Source organism: Mixophyes fleayi, chromosome 1 (genome assembly GCF_038048845.1).
Source record: "Mixophyes fleayi isolate aMixFle1 chromosome 1, aMixFle1.hap1, whole genome shotgun sequence".
NCBI lineage: Eukaryota > Metazoa > Chordata > Amphibia > Anura > Limnodynastidae > Mixophyes > Mixophyes fleayi.
The window spans coordinates 73,401,490-73,416,637 of NC_134402.1; positions in this window are offsets into that span (position 1 = coordinate 73,401,490).

Genomic DNA, 15,148 nt, shown 5'->3' on the forward strand with positions numbered 1-15,148 from the left:
CAATTTTTCAAACCCACACTTTAGTAAATCTAGCCCTAGACCCCCTTGGAGAGGAGAGAGATGCATTTAGATTGAAAATTATCTTTCCCTAAACTAAAGTTTTGTCATGTTGCCATATTTGTTTGCAAAAAGCCCATATACATTGTGGCCAGGTCCCCGAGTACCGGCGGCCATCTTGAAAATGACTCTGGCACCGGAGGGGTTAAATTGCCAACGCTAGGCGCCGTGTGAAAAGTGGTTAAATAAAAATGTTTTAAAATAAATTTAAAAAATGTATTTTAAATGTGCGTTGCAGCGCCGGGTGAGTACCAGCCTAGTGTAAAATGTGTTTTAACTAAATGTGAAGTATTTGTGTAGGTCCTGCAGCGTCGGCGCTCAGCCCTGAAGGTGTTGACTCCCGGCGCTAGGCCCCGGAAGTGTAACTATGTACATTTTAAATGTAAATGTGTGTTAAATGTATGAAATGTAAATGTATATGCGTAAAATAAATAAAAAGTACTTACCCTGTGCTGGGGCTGCAGAGGCAGCCCTGGATCCACTTAACCCTCCTTCAGTGGCTGCCGGAGGGACTTAACAACCAGCCTCCTGGAAGTAAATAGGTCCAGGAGGTGCAGCGCCTCCTGGGGGTCCCAGGAAGCCAAGTCCCTAATTGGAGCTCAAATAGCTTCAACTAGCGACAGGGCAATGACTGATGCCCCAGGATCTGGCTGCTCTCCCATGCTACTATTTTTGGCCAGGGAGCAGAGCCAGACCCCGGAGCCCAGTCCCTGGCAGTCAGTTTGGGCGGGAGATTTAAAAGATAAACCTCTCGCCCCAGGCAGAGAGGCACCAGGGGAGGAGCGTGGGCTGAGCCCCCTTCTCCCTGGCAGCTCGTGGACAAGGGGGAAGTAACACCTTTAACATTGCTGCCACTAGCAGCAATGTTGAAGGTGTTAAACCTCTCTGGGCTAATTCACATGGAGGCTGCATGAATCAGCCCAGATTGGTTAAAGGGACAGGAGGACGGATTACCTCCTGCTAAGACAAGTCTCAAATGTGTATAAAAACAGCAGTGTTTTGTATTAAAAGTTGTTCTTCTTCTTTCATCTGACCTGAACACTGGTACCTTTAACCAGTGTAAGAGCAAATAAACATCACTTGCTTCAAATACCTGCTTGGAAACTTCTTTATCCTGTGACCTACAGATTAGATCCAACTCTAATTCGTTCCCGGATATTCTGAGGTTTGGACCCAGCACCCAGTACCACCACGCTACCCACTACCCAGCAGCTCTGGCCAGTGTGATAGCCCCCCCCCTGGCCCATCACTGTAGATGGATCCCTCCCTGATCCATCCACATCTACAGCAACCCTGATGTATAGGACGGGATCAGGCGTATCAGCCCAGGTACACCAGTAAAAGGGTACGCTAGCAGCGTCAGTCACCCCGAAGAAACCCAGTTCTGGATTCCGGTAAGCAGTCCAGTGGTGGCAGCACGTGTAAGCCCCTCCTAATGTGGCAAGAGGGCACACTTGGGATAACCAAAGGGAACGGTGGCAAAGTATGCCCATCCGGTTCCCAGCAGCAGCAGACAGGGTGGCATAGGCAATCCATCCTGTCACATATATAAAAACATATTTAAATTGAATTTTCGATGAGGGTGGCCAAGCTACTTGAATATACGAAGTCAACAATAACATTGCCAAATTTATGACTCATTGCTGAAGTAGCATTTCCCATCCTTTAGTACTAGTCTTTGTTCTGATTCACCTGTGTCATATGAAATCTTCTCTTGCAAGAGATATAACATGTGACGCATTTGATTAATGTTGACTAGTATACGAGGCTTAACAATGGGAATCCATATTTGAAGATGACTTCTGAAGCAATACACAAATGAAAAAGTAAACCAAGAGTTCAAGACAAGTATTTATATACAGATCAATTCTGTAGATACACTTCACAAGAAGATAATACGCTAATATGCTTGACATTCAGTCACTTAGATTTTGCACATATTGTAAATAAAACCTTTGACCTGTAATTCCTCAAAAATGTAAGCAGAAAAAGAAAATCATAACTCAATAAACATGAATAATGAGCAAGTTATTTTAGTATGGAACTTTTCAGAACTGTTCACATAATTGACCAAATTGAAAACATGAAATATATAGATCTAAAAAAGTCAATAGTAATAAGTAATAATTCCTCTTGTGGCATATTGATATGCGAGTCTAACATGGTGACATCAGAAACAAGAAAACAGATTATGAATCCCCAAAAGCAACTGAGATTTACTGCAAAACAAATGTAGTTAAGGGTGGAAAGGCAAGGAAAATGTACCTAAATTACTCTGCTAATCACAGATGTCAGACTGCTCCTGATTAGCTGCACAACTATTAAGTAGTCGGGGTCATTATGCATTTTGTCCTTCTCAGGAGCGGTGCATGTGGTCTATAGGGTATTTTTTATTACCCACGTGGAATATCCATCTTCACTCTGGATAACGTCAGAACAAGAAAGAAAGGAAACTTTAGGTAAAAATTTATTAGGGGGGCAATTAATTATGGGTGCCATAATACGCAAGAATGTGGCAATTTTAATTTATTATTTTATATATTATATTTTATTTCCATGTTACTAGGAGCAATATTGTTTATTTTTACACTATGGGGACCTATTCTTTATTTCATTTGTAACAGGGACACTACAAATGCACCAGTGTTTGTAGTCCTACAAGAGTGTGTATTCTCTGTTGAGACTATTATACTGGTACCCACTGGCCAGGGGTACTAGCCGGGGCCAAGTGCTACTCAACATTAGGCAAGTTAAAGGAACACATTAATGGAATTTAAGACAGGTTGGGAGACTAAAAAATCTTATTTGCCGACATCTTGCTTACTTTGTCATATACCCATACATGACTTCCAAACCTGTACATTGGGGCGCTCCCTGACTACAAAATGAATTATTCTATCACTGAAGTTCTCTTCCACATATCAGCATCCAATTACAAATTTTCCTGGTGGGCCAATAAGATAATATATAACCCACAATTATAATGCCCTCTATAAGGAGAACTACCCCCCAGATCCTTGCAACCATAAGGGCGGACCTGTTCAAGTGGTATAGACAATTCATATCTTTGTTGGGAGAATAGTGATGATCAAAATGAACTTGCTGCCAATATTTCTATACTTATTTCAAACACTGCCTGCTAGGGTTCCTGATGCCATTCTAGGTCAATTTCATACATGCTTCATGGAATTTGTAAGGAAAAATAAAATCCCAAAGAACGAGACTTCCAAATCTAAGATGACCTTCCATGAACTGTGGCCGGGCCTTCCCTGAAATAAGATTTTACTATTTGACCTTCCTTGTTAGCCAAGCAGTGTCATGGTTTACCCATGGAAGTACTTTATGGTGGATAAAACTGGGAACCACTGCAAGTAAATTAGTCTCACTACTCTCTTAACTATTGGTCCACATGAAACACAGATCTCCCTTAGCTTTTTGTGCACCCAGCTATTAATTTCACATTTGAGATCTTGGACTATTATAGCGCAAGTCATTTCAAACGTGTTTCACATCCCTCTCCTCTCATCCCTTTTTGGGATAACCCCACATTTCCACCTGGGCAGTTCCCAGCCATTACCAATTCCTGGCTAAACAAGGAGGTCAGACTTATGATAGATGACTTGGAAAATAGCTCCTGTATCTCATTGGGTGACTTACAAAATAAATTTGCATTTCCAGATACAAAGCCTCCAGTTGAGACAGTTTGTCACCTCCTTATTCAGCCTGGCATAACTTGAACTCTTTCAAATCAAAACTACTGCAGACCCCTAGTTACAGGCATGAGATCTGCATTTTTTTGTCATCTAAAAAACCCACACCAAAATTTGAGATTCAGTGCTAGTACAAGCTGGGTAGGTCCTTGGAGGAATAAGTTTGGTCCACCATAATAGAGAGAGGGCCTGAGTCATTAAGGAGAGCAGAGCAAAAAAAAAGGAGTAACTTTGCACCTTGGCAAAACCATGTTGCATTGGAGGGAAAGGTACATTTAAAATGTGGGGACTGATTTATAGTTGTTAACAAGCATTTGTGTGCTACGTGAAAGAGCGGCCAGTATTTTTCTTACGTGCATAATAATAAACTAATTTGAGCCCTTGCATTGTAAGATGGTTTGTCCAGGATGAAATTTACTCCTTTTTTTTGCTTTGCTCTCCTTAATGACTCAGGCCCAGAGTCTCTAAATATCCACTTATGTTAAGGAAAATTCATATAAAGAATATTCCAGATGGTACCTGAGCCACACAAGAGTACATAAATTATACAGCTCAACTACCCTTAATTCTGAAGGGGCTGTGGTAGCGTAGGTACCTTTTTTCACATATTGTGCCTGATTCATTAAGGACAAAAACAGTCAGTATTTAACTTATGTGCAAAACAGAATACTAATTTGCACCCCTTGCATTGTAACATGGTTTTGTCCAGGAGACTGAAATAAGAAGTTTCTTAAGTTAAGATCCTTAATGAATCAGGCGCATTGTGGTCATGCCCTAAAGTAGCATCTTTTTGGGATGAGATCGTAGCTTTCTTAAGTAAAGTGGCTATTATTCCTTTTATTAACAGTCCATGGTCCTTCACTCCTTGACCACCCAATAGAAGTTCTGGATAAACAGGCAGATAAGATTGCAGTCCAGATCATCAATGCAGCCAGATGCCTAGTAGTTTTATGTCCTGTTGTACTTAAAAGTCCGTCACAAATACCAACAGTGAGTGAACCACTAATTAACTTTTAGTGCTCTAAATATTTAAATTACAAGTAACATTGTTATGTACTGTGAAGATACCGGGTTTTCTCCCCCAATTCTACCCACTTTAGGCTGGCTGGCCACCCAGAGTTGCCTTACTATGTCAGGGAAGCCTGCCCCAGTACCTTCTAAGGTTCGTATGGCCACTCAGGCAAATGCAATTATAAAGTAAAATAATATATTTATTGTAATAAAACAATCACTAGGGGCCTGATTCATTAAAGATCTTAACTTAAGAAACTTCTTATTTAAGTCTCCTGGACAAAACCATGTTACAATGCAAGGGGTGCAAATTAGTATTCTGTTTTGCACATAAGTTAAATACTGATTGTTTATTCATGTAGTACACAGGTATTATCAAACTTGTTTTGTCACATGTACCAACATATTAAATCCCCCTTCTTAAGCTACATATATTTACATGCAGGCTTAAATCTTTTTCTCAAAATACGAACCAAAACCTCATGTTTTCATTTTGCTAGATACACACAAATATGCAGTGCTAGGACAATGCATGTCACGACTGTTAGTGGGTGTATGACTGGTAGGAGGTACCTGCTGTTGTTGGCGCAACTCAGAGGAAGGCGCGGAGTCTAACGTGCCCCTGGTATTCACCAGGAACCCCCGCAAGGAAGTATGGACTCCGCTGCAGGGACACGCAGGTCGCGGTCCTTCCTAGAGTCCACAGCGAGATACAAGGGGGGTGTCAGACAGGCCGGTTCAGCAACGTTCAGGTAGAGGAGGTACAAAAGGGAAATCCAGAAGAATGGTGAGGCAAGCCGAGTCGGTAATCTTCAGGGAGCGCAGTACAAAGGCAGAATCCAGATAGGGGTGGTCAAACGGTCCGGGTCAAAAGGGTCACAGGCAGCACGAGGAAGGTCAGGAACAATATAGCAACTGGTACACAGAAACGCTGGAGGCAGGAAGACCTGATACTCTGGCACTGACTAGAGGACAGGAAGGGGTTTAAATAATGTGAGGATCCAATCAGCTTCAGCGCTGAGCGCTGTCATGCCTGCCGCCGGGAATACATAGCGTCCCGTTGCCTAGCAACGGGGCGCGTCATACTGCGGGGGAAATGGATGGCAGGGGGAATCCGGAAATGACGCGTCTGGTTGCCTAGCAACCAGACGCGCGATCACACAGTCAGGCGGCCGTGCGGACGGCGCCTGACAGTATACCCTCCTCTTCCTCCTCCTGTTTGAAGGAACTTTTTAAGAATTCTAGGAGCGTGAAAGTCCTGCTTGTCCACCCATGATCTCTCCTCTGGGCCAAATCCTTTCCAATGGACCAGAAATTGCTGTTTGCCACGAAGAATGCGAGAGGCCAAGATCCGACTGACTTCGAATTCAGTTCCATAAGAGGTTTGTATTGGTGGGGGACGACCGGGAGGTCGATAGAATTTATTGAGTACCAGTGGTCGTAGTAATGAGACATGAAAAGTATTATGACATCTCAGAGAAGGAGGAAGTTTCAATTTGAAGCATACAGGATTAATGACTTGCATGATGGTGTACGGGCCAATAAATCGAGGAGCCATCTTCATAGAAGGAACCTTTAGTCTTAGGTCCCGGGTGGATAGCCATACCTGGTCTCCCACCTTTAAGAGAGGAGTGGCCCTCCGATGACGATCTGCAAAGATCTTGTGATGCTGAGTAGCCTTGAGTAAAGCCGTCTTAGTCTTAGCCCAAATGAGAGAAAATTCCCGATAAAGAGTATCTACGGCTGGAACCGGTGAAGAGGATACTGGAAAAGGATCCGGAAACACAGGGTGACTTCCGTATACAATAAAGAACGGAGAGAATCCGGTAGACTCATGAATGTGTTGATTATGGGAGAACTCCGCCCAAGGAAGGAATTGAGACCATTTATTCTGGTTGTCGGAGGTAAAACAGCGGAGGAATGTCTCGAGATCCTGATTGATTCGCTCCGTCTGTCCGTTGGTTTGCGGATGGTATCCCGAAGAGAATTTCAATTCTATGTTTACTCTTTTACAAAAGGTTCTCCAAAACTGGGATGTAAATTGGACTCCGCGGTCCGAAATGATCTCCTTCGGGCACCCATGTAGTCTGAATATCTCCTTGATAAAGATATCTGCCAGACGACTGGCCGTGGGCAGTCCAGTTAGAGGAATAAAATGTGCCATCTTCGAAAATCGATCAATAACCACCCAGATAGTGGTAAACCCTGCACTGAGGGGTAGGTCTGTGATAAAATCCATGGCCACACTTTCCCAAGGAGCATCGGGGATAGGAAGTGGACGAAGAAGGCCTGCCGGGACTCTTCTACAAGTTTTGTGTTGAGCACAAGTAGTGCAGGAAGCAATAAATCTCTCAATATCGGCACGTACATTAGGCCACCAGAAGCGTCGGCAAAGCAGCGATGTTGTCTTCTTTATTCCAGCATGGCCGGCAATGCGGGATGAATGAGCCCACTGCAGGGTCTTGAACCGGAGATGGGGTTCCACAAATGACCGGCCTGGAGGAGGAGAGGACGTTTTGGTCCTAGTAAGGGCTACGATATTAGAAGGATCAATAATATGCTGCGGAACCAATGGTCTTAAACGATCGGAATCGTCAAATGAGCGAGATAATGCATCGGCACGTCCATTCTTGGCTCCCGGGCAGAATGTGAGTTTCATGTCAAATCGAGCAAAGAAGGATGCCCAGCGGGCTTGCCGAGGATTAAGGCAACGAGCCTCTTGAATGAACACTAGATTCCGATGGTCGGTAAACACAGTAACAGGAAATATAGCCCCCTCCAACAGATGTCGCCACTCCTCCAGAGCCGCCTTGATGGCCAGTAATTCCTTGTCCCCTATTCCATAATTACATTCGCTGGGAAGAAATCGTCTGGAGAAAAACCCACACGGGTTGTGTGAGCCAGCCGGAGACTCTTGAAAAAGCACCGCCCCAATGCCTACTGAGGATGCATCTACCTCTAGGAAGAAAGGTCGTTCTTGATCTGGCTGGGACAGAACTGGGGCTGAAGAGAATGCTTTCTTTAACGTTATGAAGGCAGACATGGCCTCCGAAGACCAGACCCTAGGGTTGGCAGTCTTCCTGGTTAACGCTGTAATGGGGGCTATAATGGTGGAGAATCCCTGAATAAATTGGCGATAATAGTTTGCAAAGCCGATGAACCTTTGAATGGCTTTAAGGCCTTGTGGCTGAGGCCAGTCCAGAATAGCTGACACCTTGGTGGGATCCATACAAAGACCTTGACTCGACACGATGAAACCAAGAAAAGATACCTGACTAATCTCAAACACACATTTCTCCAGCTTGCAATAGAGGTGGTGTTTCCGAAGTCTACGTAAGACCTCCTTTACTTGTTCCCGATGAGTCTTCAGATCTTTAGAAAATATTAATATATCGTCTAGATATACTACCACAGAAGTGTATAACAGGTCATGAAAGATATCGTTAACGAAGGTTTGGAAGATGGCTGGGGCGTTGCAGAGGCCGAAGGGCATCACCAGGTACTCGAAATGTCCATCTCTGGTGTTAAAGGCCGTTTTCCATTCGTCTCCTTCCTTGATGCGAATTAAATTATAGGCCCCACGGAGATCTAATTTGGAAAAGATTTGAGATCCACTGAGTTTATCAAAGAGGTCGGAGATGAGAGGTAGTGGATATCGATTTTTGACAGTGATGCGGTTGAGAGGACGATAATCAATACAAGGCCGGAGAGACCCATCCTTCTTCTTAACAAAAAAAAAACCTGCACCCGCTGGGGAAGTAGATTTGCGGATAAATCCCCGTTTCAGGTTTTCTGAAATATATTGAGACATGGCTGACGTCTCTGGACGAGATAAAGGGTAGGTCCGCCCTTTGGGGATGGGTTGGTCAGGAGATAAAACAATAGCGCAATCCCAGGGACGATGAGGAGGCAAGATCTCCGCTTCCACTTTACTGAATACATCCTGGAATTCCATATAGGCCTCAGGAAGGTGGGTTAGCTCGGACTGAGCCATTACTTGACATTTAGGAGGCAAGACTCTAGACAGACATTCAAAGCGACATCCTTCACCCCATGACATAACTTGAGCGTGGTCCCAATCCATCTGAGGAGAATGTCTTCTCAGCCATGGTAGCCCCAAGATGAGGGGATTAATGGACCTCGGCAACACCAAAAGTTGGATCATTTCGCTGTGAAGTACTCCTACCCTCAACCGAACAGGAGAAGTCACGGAGGAGATGGAGCCGTGAGTGACACGACTTCCGTCGACTGCCGTCAGAGATAACGGTTGGGGCAATGGGTTCAGAGGTATTTGGAGCTGCGAAGCTAGATCCGCCGAAATGAAGTTCCCGGAGGAGCCGGAGTCCACAAAGGCCGTGGTGGAAAAGGTACCCTTGGGGGTGCTCAGGATGACAGCCATCTGAAATTCTGGAGAATTTTCTTTAGCATAGGGAGCAACTGTGGATTCTCCTAAAACGGCCTCCCCGCCACCGTTTAGGAGGAAGAGTTTCCCGGTTTCTTGGGACAAACTCTTAGCAGGTGTCCCGGATCTCCACAATACAGACACAGGCGTTGTTTGAAGCGTCTCTCCCTCTCTTCAAGGGATAATTTAGAGCGTCCTACTTGCATTGGTTCGTCCACTGGCAGGATGGGATTTTGGAACTGGGGTGCTAGCCGTGGTATGAACCGTTTGCCAGGAGAGCGTTCCTGCGTGCGCTCTTGGTAACGCAAATCCACCTTGATGCACATGGAGATGAGAGAATCTAACTCAGCCGGGAGTTCTCTGGAAATTAACTCATCTTTAATCCGGTCCACCAGACCTTGCCAAAAGGTTGCCACCAGTGCTTCGTTATTCCATTTTAACTCGGAAGCCAGGGTTCGGAATTGAACTGCGTATTGCCCCACGGACAGGTCACCTTGGCGGAGGTTTAACAAGCTGGTAGCTGCAGAAGCAACTCTTCCGGGATCATCGAAGACTTTCCTGAAAGCTTCAATGAAAGAGTTGGAGTTATGAAGAAGTGGACCCCCTTGTTCCCATAAAGGTGAGGCCCAGGCAAGGGCTTGACCACTGAGGAGGGAGATGAGAAAAGCTACTTTGGTGCGTTCTGAAGAAAAGACCCCTGGGTTGCACTCAAATTGGATGGCACATTGGTTCAGAAAGCCCCTGCACTTCTTGGGATCACCGTCAAACTTTTCGGGTGTCGGGATGCGTACACCGGAGGCCGCTGTAGAGACCGTAACCACACTGGATGCTGTGGATGCCGCAGAGGTTATGGCTGGTGTAGCGGGTGCAGCATTCTGAAATGTATCGAAGCGGGTAGCAATCCCTTGGACACATTGTAGAAGATGCGCTTGGGCTGCTTCTTGTTGCTCCACTCGTTGGGCCAAATGCAGAAGTAGGTCACGAGCAGACGGTTCACCAGACCCCTCCGTTGTCATGGCCAGAGTATACTGTCACGACTGTTAGTGGGTGTATGACTGGTAGGAGGTACCTGCTGTTGTTGGCGCAACTCAGAGGAAGGCGCGGAGTCTAACGTGCCCCTGGTATTCACCAGGAACCCCCGCAAGGAAGTATGGACTCCGCTGCAGGGACACGCAGGTCGCGGTCCTTCCTAGAGTCCACAGCGAGATACAAGGGGGGTGTCAGACAGGCCGGTTCAGCAACGTTCAGGTAGAGGAGGTACAAAAGGGAAATCCAGAAGAATGGTGAGGCAAGCCGAGTCGGTAATCTTCAGGGAGCGCAGTACAAAGGCAGAATCCAGATAGGGGTGGTCAAACGGTCCGGGTCAAAAGGGTCACAGGCAGCACGAGGAAGGTCAGGAACAATATAGCAACTGGTACACAGAAACGCTGGAGGCAGGAAGACCTGATACTCTGGCACTGACTAGAGGACAGGAAGGGGTTTAAATAATGTGAGGATCCAATCAGCTTCAGCGCTGAGCGCTGTCATGCCTGCCGCCGGGAATACATAGCGTCCCGTTGCCTAGCAACGGGGCGCGTCATACTGCGGGGGAAATGGATGGCAGGGGGAATCCGGAAATGACGCGTCTGGTTGCCTAGCAACCAGACGCGCGATCACACAGTCAGGCGGCCGTGCGGACGGCGCCTGACAATGCATGTGCCATTTTACATGCATGTGTGGACTATATGACTTTACAGAGAAGGGTATAAATCTCCCCTTTTTACCTTGTCCCCCTCCCTACCACATTGCAGCTTAAAACATAAACATCCATAGCCTATGTAGTGAACTGTTTTCAGCTAAACTTAATTAATCTATTTTGTAATGCATATGCTTAATGTACTTAAATAATCCAGACCATGTAAGACCTGTTATTGGCTTCCACTATTTAAATGTTGTAGATATGATTGTTTAAATTACAAATATATTTTTTTTTAAAAAGGATAAATAAAAGGAGGGGGGGGATAAAACACTGAATATCTAGACCCACATGCTCTCTCATGTAATCTGCAGCCTGGGATAGGCTAAATGATTTGGACATGGTCTCAGAAGAAGACTGACAATTCTAAATGTCATTTATTGGTTTTAAAACATCTTTGCTTGTCCATTCTTCCCACTCCTCTGCTTTCTTACTGAAAGAGGTGGCATGCTAATCATATGTTGCCTCTTGTCTAACAGTTGTATTAATTGTTCCCAAAAATATACCAAAAGTCTCTTCTATAACCTAGGGTAACGGATGTGGCATTTAATTACTTGATATAATTTTCAGAAACATTAATTGATTGTATTAATCCTTAGAACTGATACATTAGCTCTATAGGTTGCTTGTGGGAATGTATTTATATCGTTGATGAATTATTTTGCTACTTTCAGAACTTAGACAAAACGTTTATATGTATATAATATTTATTCATTTTATCAGCTATGTAAAGAACATATGTTGAGCTTGGATTGACAAAAAGCTTTAAAACTAAACAGTTTTCTTCTACCAAATTGCAGGCTGCCTAAGAGGTCATAAATGAAGAGTGAATTCTCCTCCATCTGATTACAGGGAATCAAACAGATAAATAACATGAGAAAAACATAAAAACCGGTATCTGTGGTAAGCGTTTCAGCAAAAAGTAAGAAATAGACATTTTTGGAAGGTTTGACATTCTATTTTTATAATTATCCTGAACAATACATAATAAAGGCATGGTGGATATGTTGAAGGAGACAAACATTTTTAAGACTGCCTAAATAACAGTTTTTGCTCTATAGTTATTTTTGGAAATTCAACAGGGTCACTGACATAGAGAAGAAATATATAACCTACTGTACTCTAGACACAAACATATTTATTACAGAAGAGGTGTTAATTGAATTCTACAAATTAAAAGTAGATAAGTCAAAGTGTCCAAATTGTATTCATCTAAAGTTATTAACATAGCTAAACATTAATCTTCCGGAGAAAACTCTGTGATAAAAGTGAAATTTCTACCTTTCTATCTCCTTTTACCACCATTAAACACAATAGGAATTTTGCACCTGGCCTACATCTGCAGGCATTAGGGGCTTGGTCCCAAGTTGGAGTATGCAACTGCATCATCCAACCCCTTGGTATTCCTCTTATTGTGATATGTAGAGAATATAATGAAATTATTATTTTCTTATTCATTCTTATACACACTCTACAACAGTGATTTTCAGATATCTTCTCAGACTCACTGAAATAATAAGTATCAAATGTGGATATTTTAGTGACAGGATAAAACAGATCTCAAAGAGCTCAAATATTGTTGCTCAGTTAAAAGGAACAAGCAGTACACAGAAAGAGGGACTCTGACTCTAGGTCATGTGACTTTCTCTGCATGAACGACATAAATGCAGGTGAGAGTCTGCGTGTGTCACTTTCAGCCCTACTTGTCTCCCCTCCAGAGAGATTTTGAAAGTAACATAATGATTTTTAGTAGGACTGCTAGCGAAAATGACTATTAGATGAAACAGTAAATATCAGTGGATATTTAGAATGATATTTCCACTAATGAATACACCTGGGCTACTGATCTTGAAAACATGCATTCTTAAAGTGTCCAATGACAGGGATAACATGGTAACACATACATTATGATCTAATTGCTTGGCCTGAAAACCAATAACAGGATGCTATGAAGTCCAATGGGTGTAGTTGTCTTGTGACTGCACTTGGACTGAATGCATCAACAGTAGATCATTTCTCCATCAGGATTATAAAAGATCATACATGCTATGATTGTGAGCTAATAGAACTTAATAGACTGCATAGGTGAATGTATGGTCAGCTTTAAGAACCACAAGCCTGATTCATTAAGGATCTTAACTTGAGAAACTTCTTATTTCAGTCTCCTGGACAAAACCATGTTACAATGCAAGGGGTGCAATTTAGCATTCTGTTTTGCACATAAGTTAAATACTGCCTGTTTTTTCATGTAGCACACAAATATGAACTTTAAATGTCAGTGTACAAATAAGCTATCAAGTATTTGTGTGCTACATGAAAAAAAAGTCAGTGTTTAACTTATGTGCAAAACAGAATGCTAAATTGCACCCCTTGCATTGTAACATGGTTTTGTCCAGGAGACTGAAATAAGAAGTTTCTCAAGTTAAGATCCTTAATGAATCAGGCCCCACTTTCCTATAAGCCTTTGGGCAAATAAGATAAGAACATTCAGCTCGCCTTGGAAGATCATGAATCAAGAGATGCAGTACAATGTAATTTATAGCTCATAATATTATATATGCAATTAACTTCCATCCTTTGTGCATTATCATATCCTTTAGATGTTTTACTTTAAACAAGTTGATAAGCAGAAAATGCCCAAGGCAAAGCTTCAGGCTCTCTCAGTATATGATATAAGACTGCAGAACAAAAAGTCATTTACCCAGTCTGATCCTGTCACATGGACCGAGGAAGTATAAATCAAAGAAGAGGTGTTATCTTATGCCGCAAGAGGATCAGAACTTTTACAAATTTAGGATATAACTTTTACAATGCTGAGCATGATTCTGCCTTCCACTGAAAGATGTATTAAGGAAACGTGTAATATAATTTATAAAGCTGTGCCTTATTAGGCTGTCAGCTTCACTGTCTGGTAAATTTGCATATGTTATTTGTCAAGTGTGTATGGCCAGACGCCCCATCTGCAGATTTGCGTGTTAAATAAAAAAAAATAAAAACCCCTATGCAACAGGTTCCCAACAAACTTATGCCTGTTTATAATCTACCTGTTGTATGTGTCTAAATAGGTCACTGTCACCTTGAAGCCAGAGAAATAGACTAAAACAATATATAAGATTACTTACAGTGCTATAGATTAGGTTTATAATTGAATTTCATTAAAAATAAAGTTAAAATAGTTTAGAAATCCCATCTGGGAAGAATATTAGAGATTAAATAATATCAAACAAATGTAAATAAACAATACCCATACATGTTAATTCACATAACATGATAATAATACCACTTTCATACTGCCGCCCCTGCAATATCCCGGGTTTTTGAAGCCGGGTTTTTGCAGGGTCTCGGAGCGTCCCAGCTCAGAAACACCATTCATACTGCACCTCGGACCCCCTCGGACCCGGGAATTTCCCGGGTTGACCCCATTCATACTGCACAAGTCTGTGCCCTGGCAATTTGTGGGAGTCATCACCAGAGCAGTTTTCATTGGCTGAAAAATGGTGATGTCATTGAAAGGTGACTGTTTTTTTTTTATTCCACGGGCTCCCACCGATGACATCATCCTCCAGAGACAGGCAGACAGCCAATCAGCTTGTTTTCTGTGCAACCCGGGTTGAAAAACCCGGGTTGCACCATTCATAGTGCAGGCAACCCGGGTCCGACCCGGGAATTACCCAGGGTTGAAGACCCGGGTTTTTAGACCCGGGATTTTGGACTTGTACCATTCATACTGCACCAAGACCCGGGTCGTTTCAGCTCGACCCAGGAAAAACCTGGGATTTTGGTGCAGTATGAAAGGGGTATAATAGATGTACTGTTATTTAAAAGTTTTTTTTTCGAGACAAACAAAACACTTTATATCTTGTTACCTACGACCATGTAGCAAATAGAGCAGAAGGACTCAGTGATGGTTATGTACAAAAACTGCTGCAGGATGAAAATCTGCACTAAAACCATAACAACCAATCAGATATTTACTAATATGTACTAAGTGATTTGCTGATTGGTTGTTATGGTTTTAGTGCAGATTTGCACCACTGAGCATCGTTGGCAAATAGCCCTCAATTTGTCTAGTCTAATTCAACAGTGAAGAACTTCTATTCTACTTCATTGAATAAAACTAGATGGAAAGAATCTTTCCACACAGTAGAAGTGAGAACCATTTTCCAAACTACAAAATATTCACCCAATCAAACCCCAGTCCGATCACATAGATCCCAGAGTGTACTGATCATC